We start from the raw sequence: 12,500 nt of genomic DNA on the forward strand, positions 1-12,500 counted from the left end.
AGCGCAGACAGTCGACTTCTGGACTCGCTGGGTCAGAACTGGATGTGGTAGCGGCACGAACTTCATCTGTAGTTCCAACGCCAAGGGGAACCACATACTGTTCGGCCACTTGTGGGCCACTATTGCTGCTACCCCCTTGAAGGATCTCAGTTTGTTGAGGACCCTCAACAGAAGGTTGTGAGGAGGGAACAGATAAATCCTGGACCATCTGTTCCAGTCGAGGGACATTGCGTCCACTGCTTCCGCTAAGGGGTCCTCGTAAGGGGACACGTACAGGGGCAACTTCTTGTTGTCTTTCATCGCAAAGAGGTCTATCTGCAGTTCTGGGACTTGATTCAGAATGAAGGAGAATGATCCTGCGTCTAAGGACCATTCCGACTCTATCGGTGTGAACCTGGATAGAGCGTCCGCTGTCACATTGCGGACTCCTTGAAGGTGAACTGCCGACAGGTACCACTTCTTCTTTTCCGCCAATCGGAAAATGGCTAACATCACTTGGTTGAGAGGTGGTGACCTCGACCCTTGTCGATTCAAGCATCTCACAACCACCTCGCTGTCCATCACCAATCTTATGTGGATCGAGTGACGCGGGGAGACTTTCTTTAAGGTAAGGAGCACTGCCATAGCTTCTAGAAAGTTTATATGAAAGGTCCTGAATAGCTTGGACCAAGTCCCCTGGACTTTTTTCCGATGAGAGTGACCTCCCCATCCCTCCTTTGAGGCGTCTGAGTGAATCGTCATCGACGGGGGAGGTGGCTGAAGAAGAACCGACTTCTTTAGATGTCTGGCTTGGGACCAAGGTCTGAGAAGAGTACGTAGCCGAGGCGGCACTGGTCTTCTCAGATCTCTTCGCGCGTTTGATGCATACCTTCTCCAAACTCCGGTTGCATCCTTTAGCTGTGCTCTTAGCACTGGGTCTGTCACTGAAGCAAACTGGAGAGAGCCTAGTACCCTCTCCTGTTCGCGTCTTGATATCCTTTCGGAATCTAGAAGTCTCTTGACAGAGCCCGCTATCTCCTTCCTTTTCTTCGTCGGGATGGAGAAACTGTGTGACAAAAGGTCCCAGTAGATTCCCAGCCACTGGAACTTTTGGGATGGAGAAAGTCGAGACTTTTTTCTGTTGATCTTGAAGCCTAGGTACTCTAGGAACTGGATCACCTGACTGGAAGCTTGCAAGCATTCGGTCTCGGATGCTGCCCACACCAGCCAGTCGTCCAGGTAGGCTACTACCTGAATTCCCTTTAGGCGTAATTGTTTGAGAGCTGCGCTCGCAAGCTTCGTGAAAATCCTTGGGGCTATGTTTAGCCCGAATGGCATGGCTCTGAAGGCGTATAGTCTCTGTTGTAGCCTGAACCCTAGGTAGGGGGAGAGTCGACGGCTGATTGGAATGTGCCAATAGGCGTCTGACAAGTCTATAGAGACTGAGTATGCCCTCTTGGGCAATAAGGTCCTTATGTGTTGCAGTGTTAGCATCTTGAATTTGCAATTCACTATGAACTTGTTGAGTGGCGACAAGTCCAGAATGACTCTGAGCTTTTCCGAGTCTTTCTTGGGAACACAAAACAGCCTCCCTTGGAATTTGATGGACTTCACCTTTCGGATCACCTTTTTCTCCAACAGTTCTTGAACGTACTCCTCCAAAACGGGGGTGGAGTGTTGGAAAAACCGAAGACACGGGGGTGGAGTGCTGTACCAGCTCCAGCCCAGTCCATTCTTGAGTAGGCTTTGGGCCCAGGGATCGAAGGTCCAGCGATCCCAAAATTTCATCAGTCTCCCTCCTACCAGTATCGTTTCACTTGGACTGCCGTCCTGAGGTCTTGCCTCCCTGACCACGACCACCTCTGAATCCCCTTCCCCTTGAGGGGCGCCTAGACGAGCCTCTGGCTGCTCCTCTAGGTTTTGCACGAAAGGAAGAAGACTGTCCTTCGAACGTTGGGGTGAATGTGGTTGACTGACCTGGCACAGCCTGGGGTACCCACTGAAAAGTAGTCGGGGTTTGTGCCACCATCTGGGGCACTGGAGGCAATGGCAATTGCAGTTGCTGTTGCTGTCTAAAAGGCTTGGCTGGCCGAGACGGTAGCCTAGTCCTCATATTCTTCCTTTTTGGTTGAGGACCCTCATCCGGGGAAGATTTTCTTTTGATAGCCAGGCCCCACTTCTGGAGAAGGTTTCTATTCTCCACGGCGGCCTTATCAACAACCTCTTTGACCACATCGGTAGGGAAAAGGTCTTTTCCCCAAATGTTGGAGGAGATTAACTTCCTTGGCTCGTGTCTCACCGAAGCCCCGGTGAACACGAACTCCCTGCAAGCTCTCCTTGCCTTGACGAAGCCATAAAGGTCCTTCGTCACTGTGGCTAGGTGAGACTTAGCCACTACCATGAACATTTCATGGACCTTGGGGTCACTTGCCATCGTCTCAAGAGTAGTCTGATGAGACATTGAGGCAGCCAGTCTTTCTTTTGTCTCAAACTCTCTTCGTAAAAGAGACTCGGACAGCTTGGGGAGGTCCTCGCCGAATTGCCGTCCGGCAATATCAGCCTCCAACTTTCCCACTGAGAATGTCAGATGGACATCCTTCCAGTCTTTGTGGTCCATAGGCAGGGCCAGCGACAAGGGTTTACACTCCTCCAGGGAGGGGCAAGGCTTGCCGGCCTCGACTGCCTTTAGGACAGCCGCAAACCCTTTCTGTAAAAAGGGGAAGGCTCTATCAGGAGAGGACACAAAAGAAGGGAGCTTCTTGCTCAATGCAGCTACCTTCGAGTTAGAGAAGCCCCTCTCTTTCATCGAGGATGAAAGTAGGGCTTGAGCCTTAGCGTGGTCCATAATAATGACCTCCTTCGGCTCTGTCTCCTCCCTTGAAGCTGGTTCTTTTCTCAGCCGGACATAGCAGTCCGGATATGATGCCTTGCTGGGCCAGAATTCTACCTCCTCTAGGGGAACTGAACCCAGCTTATCCGAGATGACGATCTTTCCAGTCGTCATCGGCATGTGCTCAGCATACCTCCATGGGTTAGCATCTGAGCATATGGGAAGGTCTTTCACATTGAGCCTTTTCCGGGGCCCATGTGATTCTGCCAGGGACTGCATACGCAGTTCCATTGCAGCCGCCTTCTCCTGATTCTCCTTCTGCATTTGTTGGATCATTCCAACAATCGAAGAGAGGGCCTGTCCCAGTTCTACTGGGAGACCAGCCGATGTTGAGGGAATAGGCTCCGGAATCTGAACCGGAGTAGCCGACACCTCGTCGACCTCATCCTCTACGACATCCGGGGTTTGAACTTCATCCTGACCTTCTGCCAGGAGGTCTTGTTCCAAACGTTCGTCCAGGTCAGACATCCTGTCATCTAACTGGATGTCTTGCATCGCAACTGCGACTTCCACGTACACCTGGACTTGATCTTGAGGGATCTTCTCTTGAGGCTGGGGAATCACTGCATCAGCTGATGCCTGGGGAAAAAGATACGCCCTCATCTTCTCACTTGGAAGATAAGGGCCAGAGGTGTTCTTCTTGAAGCCCCTTACCCAAGTACGAAGCTTTTCCCTTGCTATATCCCTTGATTCCGCCGTTCTAGGGGAATCAAAAGCCTCAGTAATCAGGTTAGTGCATACAGTACATACCTGAGGGTCCCAATACTGGAGATCAACCTTGGAGACAGCGCATGTTGCGTGTCTCCTACAACACTCATGTCCGCAGAGGTTCTTGCTGCGGACATTGCAGAAAACATTTCCGCACTTCGGAGGGTCCTCCTGTAAAGAGAAGAAATTTCCATGAGTATCAAGTGAACTATGTATCACTGGATATGCATTGTATAGCATAACAATTCATAAAGGAAAGACACACACTTGTGTTTCCCTCACAACCCATTGTTGCAGCCTTCCAGATAATAAAATCAAAATGGTTTATCTCTTCTAGAGTAACCAATGCAAGGTTTCCAGAGGAAACAGGTGGAGCTCACACCTAAGCAATGATTTTAAAATCCTGGATAATAGACAGGGAAGAACTCAGCTTCCTATCTGAGGGCAACATCAAAGGGATGTGCAAGAAAACACAATAGTGTTAGAAGATACAGTGCTGTACCAAAACCCATACTATAGTTTTCTTCTTACTGTATATGCTATACAGAAGAATACTAGTACAGTATAGGGGGATGTGTGCCGGCCTGCCTTTGCCGGCCGGCACACACCACAACAGGCTTTAAAGTATACTACTTAACAGCTATAGGGCGGCATCACTCTGGTTCAAATGCCTGTGCCGGTCGGCAGCAACTGCCGGCCGGTAACAGCCAGTGTTGGCCGGCAATGGCTGCCGGCCAGCAACTACACAAGGTAGTACCCAGCTGCCGGCCACACTCTTGGTGACCGGCAGACAAGGACTGACATAAGCCGGCCGGCAAAGGTACAAGACCGATGCCAGCCGGCAGCAAAAGAACCAGAGGACTACACCTGCCCGGCTGCCGGCCTCATAGGCCGGCAGCCGGGACAGGTACAGCACTAGAAGAAAAATAGAATGGATGCCGGGATAAGAGTGTACACAACCTCCAAGCCCGGCAACCGAAAGAGTGCATATAAGGAAGGGGAGAAACTAATTCAGGCTTCCTTGACCAATGCCGTCCGGCTCTGCCGGCAGGCATGGATGAGGGACCAAGAGAGGTCCGGGCAGCACTCGAAAACATAAGACCCTTGCCGGCCAGCAGCTCTGCCGGCCGGCAAGGGGCTGAGTCAATTCCACATCCCAACCTATACTAGGTCCAGAAGTAGAACGACGTACAGTACAGTAAGACCCCTGCCGGCCAGCTCTGCCGGCCGGCAAGGGGCTGAGTCAATTCCACATCCTAACCTATACTAGGTCTAGATGTAGAACGACGTACAGTACAGTAATGGCTAGGCCATTACGGAGATAGAGAGGGAAGGGACAAGAGGGTCCTGCCAACCTTGCTTTAGTGACAGATCACCCACAGCCAAGAAACTTATCTTAGCCTAAGGGAGATCTAAGGGGAAAGGCCAGCAATACTTGCCAGCTTCCAGAGCACCAAAGCAAGGAAGGCGTTGCTACTCCCAAGGGAAGAACTTATCCTCCCCCGAGAACAGCAACAGGACTAGTCTGGTAGATCACAAAAGAAGGAATCATAACTACAGAAACCTTCGGTAGTGACCTAAGGGAGCTAAGCTCCCTTTGTATGTGTTAGGTCAGCGAGAGGGACTCAGCCCTAAGCCAGACAACACAGACTCAGACTAAAAACTCTGTTGTTCTGTCCCTCTTGAACCATAACTACAGGAACAGGAAGGTACAGTAACACCCTAGTATAGTTTTATCGAAAATAAATTCGGAAAAAACCACTTAGGGATAAGCCCAAGGCTTAAACAGAGGGAAAGGGATTGCATACCTTCTCCAAAGAAAAGAAAGCAACCGGGGAGTATGATAAAGTATACTAAGGCTCCATAAGCAACTAGCCTAGGCACCAAGAGAATCGATTACCTAATTCACCGAAACTCACACGTATACAATCTTGGAAATATTCCACACAGTCTAAAATGTATAAAATATAGCCTAAAGCTTCAATAAAATTTTAATTACACTCGGAAAAACCAAAATCATGCATGAAGTACTAGGACCAAACGACTAGGCTACATGGCCTAGCGTGGGCCAGAATGGCGAATACTTCGCCAAATAATACTAAGCACGAAAGGAAATCCTATGTAATGCTAAATAGCTAAAATTTATTAAAGCAAAACAACCAGGAATGTCGCTCTGACTAACTAATTTATACCTAGCGAGCGACAGTGTCCAGGACACCTCTGGTAGGCTACGGCTCTTGTATCAAAGATTAATCCTATTAATCACTCAAAATTTAACCAAGAGCCTACATTTATACATAACAGACACTATACTCAACTTATCAGAGGCCAACGAAGACGGAGAAGCCATGAAAAGCCGAATAAATCCAAGATTTGCGAGAAAAACAGGAAAAAACACCGAGTTGTTAAGCTACGCAAAAAGGAATACAGATGGCGCCAGGACTGGCGCCAGGCACGCATACGAATCGGGGGATAGGGAAGCCTTGGGAGCGGCTCCCCTTTTTCTTTCCCGAATTCGTATCTCGCCAATCACCTCCTACGAGACGAAATCTCTGTCCAGGATGTAGATTGCCATGTGACGTGTCTAGAATACGTCCTCTGATATGTCGCGATATCCCTTTCACGAGGGATACTCGCTCCAGGAGTTAGAATTCTGGTACCTTAAGGTAAATTCTCTGGGAATATCGCCGTAGTTGTAATATACCCTAGGAAGCTACCCTATAGGAACTTCCATCAGGACGACATGGCTTGAGCCCAAAAATATACATATACATATATATACATATATATTCATATATATATATATATATATATATATATATATATATATATATACATATATATATATATATATATATATATATATATATATATATATATATATATATATATATATATATATATATATGTATCTATATATATATATATATATATATATATATATATATATATATATATATATATATATATATATATATATATATATATATATGTATATATATATATATATATATATATATATATATATATATAATGCCTTATTGTCTTAAACACTGTATTATGTACCTGGCAGTTCGACGACTATTTTTGGTAAAATAATTAGAGCTGGAACCCTTTTTTTCCAGGAATCCTGCACTCTAAGAATAAAACCGTTTAATGTACATATTTGTATAAGAGAGGAGGAGAATATACTTTCACCGGAGGTCCCTATGTAACCCATTTCTCCATTGTCATTATGACGAAATACCGCCATCTCCCAATTTTATCTATCTAAAGAACAAAAAGGGAAAGCATTAAGGTAATTTATCTTGAAGGATCCTCCACCAATCTCAGAATATAAAACTTCTTTGCGTGCTTGGAGACTATTCAAAATATTGTATTGCAGAACAGCTTTCTCCATTCATTTTGTTCCCCGGTTCTCACATTTTTCTTTCGAAATGGGCACAGTCTTCCATAACTTCCTCTCATCCTAAAAAAACATGATTTTTTTCAAAACGATAATCATTGTTAGGAACCACGTATGAGTTAGGAGGGAAGAAAATGATTCGACGTAGTATGACAGAAGGAGGGAGGTATCATAACAAGTCACCTGTACATTGATCGGTTGGACAGCAAACTCCGGTAAAATATATGGCTCCCATCGGAGTCTATCGCTGTGAAAAATGGTGAGAAGGTTCCACCTCTCGATGTAAAGAATGATCAAACAATAAGAGCCACACTTTTCCGCAAACTTCCAAATAAGAAAGGCCAGAAGTGAGGGAGAATTATGGCTATGGCATGTTTTCCCATCGTAAAATCCGATGCCTAGAAGTTCTCATCGGAATTCTTCGATGTATTGTAAAATAAACTATCGACAAAGGATGGCAATGTCCGTGGTGAACGTGCTTGTGGATTGACATCGAGAAAGACCTCAACGCTCTCTTGACTCAGCAATGAAAAACAATGCTGAGCAGCTCACGAAAGCGAGAACAAAGAAACGCTTTTCATTCTAGTGAAATGGAAATAGGAAAAGCTATGAAAAGGGCTCGTGGAAAATATCAGGTAATCTCTATATAATAAGTATGCTTATTCACAAACAAATAAATGCTGATTATACAAAATATTGCATTACTCAAAGATTAAAAACTCTCTCATTCCAATATAGTTGAGTTGAGACGAATTGCTGGTCCTAGGATATGGGCTTCATTGTATAGTTTAGGTAAGGAGTGTAATGAAGTCATTGATACCTGTAGAGGTGCTAAAAATTCCGTTTTTGCTCTTTTTTTTATAGATAAGAACATTGAAGGTGGGTCAAAATATAAAAAGTCTAGACTTCCCTCTTGTAATAAGAGAAAAATCTCATAAGTTTAGTTTAGCAATAAAGAAATAGGTATTCCCAGCAACAAGATGGAACGGAGGCAAGTGTAGAATAAATGAACAGTAATTTCACAAAATTCATATTAGAATCAGCACAAGAGATAGGTGGAAAAGCTCCTAAACCAGATCAAGGAAGACTATCAGAAAAGACCTTGAACCTAATAAAGATGAATTTGGAAATGAGGGTAGAATTCAAGAGAGATGAAATAGAATTAGAAAGACTATCCAAAACAACAAACAATCTAAAAACTTAAGATATTAGCAAATACAACCAGACCAAAATTAAGAAAACACTAAAAAAAAAAAAAAAAAAAAGCATCAGATTGATTAAAATAAGACTCGGAATAGGATGCCAACAGATATCTATTTTATAAGATGAGAATAGAAATATCATCAACAAGGCTATACAACAGTGATATAAGAAATAACTTTCCCAATAGAAATAATGAAACACCTAAGCCGGTATCAAACGTTACAGTAGGAGAAGTAAAGAAAGCATTAAAAGACATGGAAAGAGACAAAGCTGCAGGAGATGGTTTAACAATTGATTTAATAATAAATGGAGAAAATTTTGCAGTAGTAAAACTCGCTGAACCCTACACCAAATGTCTGTAAGATTACTCTATAGCTACAGCTTGAAAAAACTTTATCATTATACTAATTCACAAAAAGGGAGACACAAAAGACCTAAAAAAAAAATACCGCCTAATAAGTGTATTCTCCGTAATATATAAAATATTTAGAAAGATCATACTAGGGCCAATAGAAAGACAGCATTCTTTAATTAGTCAAGAGAGCAGGCAGGCTTAGAAGTGGGTATTCGACCACTGACTATACCAATGCAATTAACCAACTAATGGAAAAATCAAAAAGTGTGACAAACCACTATGTATGCCATTTATGGGTTATGAGAAGCCTTTTAATTCTGTCAAAACTTCAGCAATAATGCAAGTCCTTCAAAGACAAGGAATAGATAAATCTTATTTTAGACCATTTAAAAATATCTATACAGGAAGTACAGCAATCTTAAAACTACATAAAAATTGTGAGAAAATTTCAATTGAGAAATGAGTTAGATAAGGAGAACCCATCTCTCCTAAATTATTTGCAGCATGCCCAGAAGAAATTTTTAAGAACTTTAATTTATGAAAATGTGGGGATTGATATTAATGGCGAATACCTTAATAACTTAAGATTTGCAGATGACAGTCTTGTTTAGTGAATCATTAGAGGAATTACAAAATAAGATAGATTTGAATGGAGAGAGGAGAAATGTAGGATTGAAAATTAATGAGTAAAACAAATTATGTTCAATGAAAACGTAGAGAGACAACAAATAAAAGTTAAGGACGAACACCTTAGAGATTATTAATGTATATACTATACATACATAGGGAACATAGTGTTTCCCCTGGACACGAGACCGAAATTAAAAGGATAAAGATGTAATGGAGAGCTTTTGGTGAATGAAGTGGGATTTAAAAATCAAAATGCATCTTTCTCTAAAAAGAAAAATATTTAATCAGATGGTCCTATCATTTCTAACTTATCCATAAAAAACTTGGATCCTTACTAAAGCCTTAGAACAAAAGTTAGTTAGAACTCAATGAGCTATGGAAAGAATAATTATGACCATATCACTAATAGTTACAAAAGAGCAACATGGATACGAGAGCAAACTAAAGTAGAGGATATTCTAACAACAAGTAAAAAAAAAAAAAAAGAAATGGACGTGGGCAGTGCATATACTGAGATTCACAGAAAAAAGATGGACATTAAGAATAATAGACTGGGTCCCTAGAGATTGCAAAGGAAATCAGGGGAAGGAAGAGAAGACGATGTATTGATGAACTTAGAAAGTTTGTGGGATGGACTGGCATAAAAAGACCATAAGCAGATGCGAGTGGCAGGACAAGTCCAAGATCTTTGTTCTGTATTGAACCAGTAACGGCTGGTGATGTAGAATATAATGATGCTGTCATATATATATATATATATATATATATATATATATATATATATATATATATATATATATATATATATATATATATGTATGTATATATATATATATATATATATATATATATATATATATATATATATATATATATATATATATATATATATATATATTTCTTTATTATGTTCAGCTGTAAAGAGACAACCACAATAAAATTTTGAAGTGCAAAAATTCATGCTTTGCAATTACATTTTGTATGTTCCTAAACAAGAACCAATATTTAATACAAGCAGTTATTTGAAATCTCGGACTGAAGACTTACCATGTCAGTCGGTCTTACATCTTGCAGGATGTAGGCTTCGAGGTCGTTATCGTCATCAATAGCTTTCACTGTACCGACATAGGTCCCTAAAAAAAGAGAGGGAAAAAGTCTTATTTGATGTAATTTGCACTCAAAACAAGCTGGGTTGTCAATTCGTTTTCTCCTGATTATTCCTTAGAAATTTCCATAGCAGATGAAATTCAACCAAAAAGTCTTGTTTTATTCTTACATAAAATACAGCAGATTCAACACACTTTGCTACTTGTTTTCAATGTTTTTAATCCTTACTCATTCATTTGCTCACTGACATACTGGTTTGTTGTATTCTCTTCGATTCCATTTCTATAATAGGACAACTGGATTTCGATTAGTCTCTCTCTCTCTCTCTCTCTCTCTCTCTCTCTCTCTCTCTCTCTCTCTCTCTCTCTGATTTTACATATCATTTGGAAAAATATATTCTATTTATGATAAAGGCTAAAAAGATAGCTTAATATATTTTCAAAATATTACGAATACGAACTAATTAGTATACAGCGAATACATAAAAACTGTGGATAGAGGAGAGTATGAAAAATACTACTGCATTTGCACTTGACCACAAAAAGTAAGCAATATTAATGTAGAATAGTTACATCATATAGCATATATGGAACCAAAGATAAGGGATAAAGAATATGACAGAGCAAACATATTTGAAGTAGGTTTCTCATTAGCACTCGATATCCCATAAATATAGCCTCCTCAGAAGGCGCAAGTTCAAATATAACATATATTGCATACAGAAAGGTAATAATCATACATGCTTCAAACGATTATAATGTTTTCGGGAAAAAGATTCCGAAATACATTTTTGTTTATTTGCCCTCATAAGAAAAATATATATCATATATAATATAGTCCTTCAAGTAATAAGATTATGTGACAATAAACAATACAAGATAGTCTTCAATTGAATAATTTTTTCATGACATGATGAAAAAAAAAATTAAAAATATATTTTTTTTTATTTGCTTAGTTCTCATCCGCTTATTGCAAGAGGCCTTTTTTCTATGATTTTTTTTTTTATTTGAATGACGGATTTTCAATAAAATGCTCCTTTTAGCAAAGAATGCACAATTTCATCAGGCAAGGATTGTTCATCCGATTCCTTCAGCTTCTATATCTGTAGTGTCTGGTTATATATGACTGAATAATTTCCTCATAATAAGGAGTTGGGATATATATATATATATATATATATATATATATATATATATATATATATATATATATATATATATATATCAAACTTGAGGAAAAGGCAAAAACAAGATTTGGGGCAACTGGGGGTCATCAATGATAGAAATGAAAATATATTGCATGGGGAGGGAGACATGGAGACGAAATGTACCTACTGAAAATGAGAGAGTGGTGCAGGGAGAAACACAAATGGTGGAGAGGAAAGTGATGGAGATACGGAATACAGAAGTGAAGCAGACATCAAGTGAAATTGAAAATGGTAAAACACCAGGTTCATCAGAATTTCAAACTGAAATTTTCAAGATGCTAACTACAGAGGGGTGCTGGACTTATCAAGAGCGATATGGGAAGAGGAAACGGTGCCTAAAGACTGGAAGGAGAGTCTAATGGTATCTATATTTCAGCAGAAAGGTTGTGTAATGGAATGTAGTAACTACATGGAATTCACCTATAAGAGCATGGTTTGAAAATCTTTAAGAGGGTACTAGATGAGAGGTTGAGAGATACTGTAAAGAATGGGAAACAGCAGTATGGATTCATGAAGGGGCGAGGGACAGCGAAAGCCATCTTTATAGTAAGGCAGCTACGGGGAAATTGGCTACAGGTCTTATGTACTTTAGTAGATCTACAGAACGCTTATGATAGAATCCCAAGGTGAATTATGTTTTGGTGCTTGAGAAACAGTTAAGTCCTAGAGGAGTTGGTTAGAGTGGTTGAGATGATTTACAAAAGAACAAGGACAAAAGTAGTAACAGAAGTAGGGGAAAAGAGAACCTTTGAAGGCCGCTCATGAATGGCAGATGCAAGGTAGAGTGACATTGCCCTATCAAGCAGGACAATGGCCTAAAGATTGCCGGTATATACATATGATCAGCGCCCAATCCCCCTCTCCACCCAAGTAAGGACCAAGGAGGGCCAGGCAATGGTTGCTGATGTCTCAGCAGAGAGACCTAAAGGCTACGCCAAACTCCCATCCTAAGCTCACAAGGGTGCAGTGACCAAAGGAACTAACGAGTTTTAGCGTGACTCGAACTCCAATCTGA

The 12,500-nt window shown here is 41.1% G+C and overlaps 1 pseudogene; it reads right to left on the bottom strand.

Annotated features, from left to right (window-relative positions):
* The window catches only part of LOC137643219 (DE-cadherin-like), a 201,020-nt pseudogene that overhangs the window by 152,415 nt on the left and 36,105 nt on the right, over positions 1-12,500 (bottom strand).

Source organism: Palaemon carinicauda, chromosome 6 (assembly GCF_036898095.1).
Source record: "Palaemon carinicauda isolate YSFRI2023 chromosome 6, ASM3689809v2, whole genome shotgun sequence".
NCBI classification, from domain to species: Eukaryota; Metazoa; Arthropoda; class Malacostraca; order Decapoda; family Palaemonidae; genus Palaemon; species Palaemon carinicauda.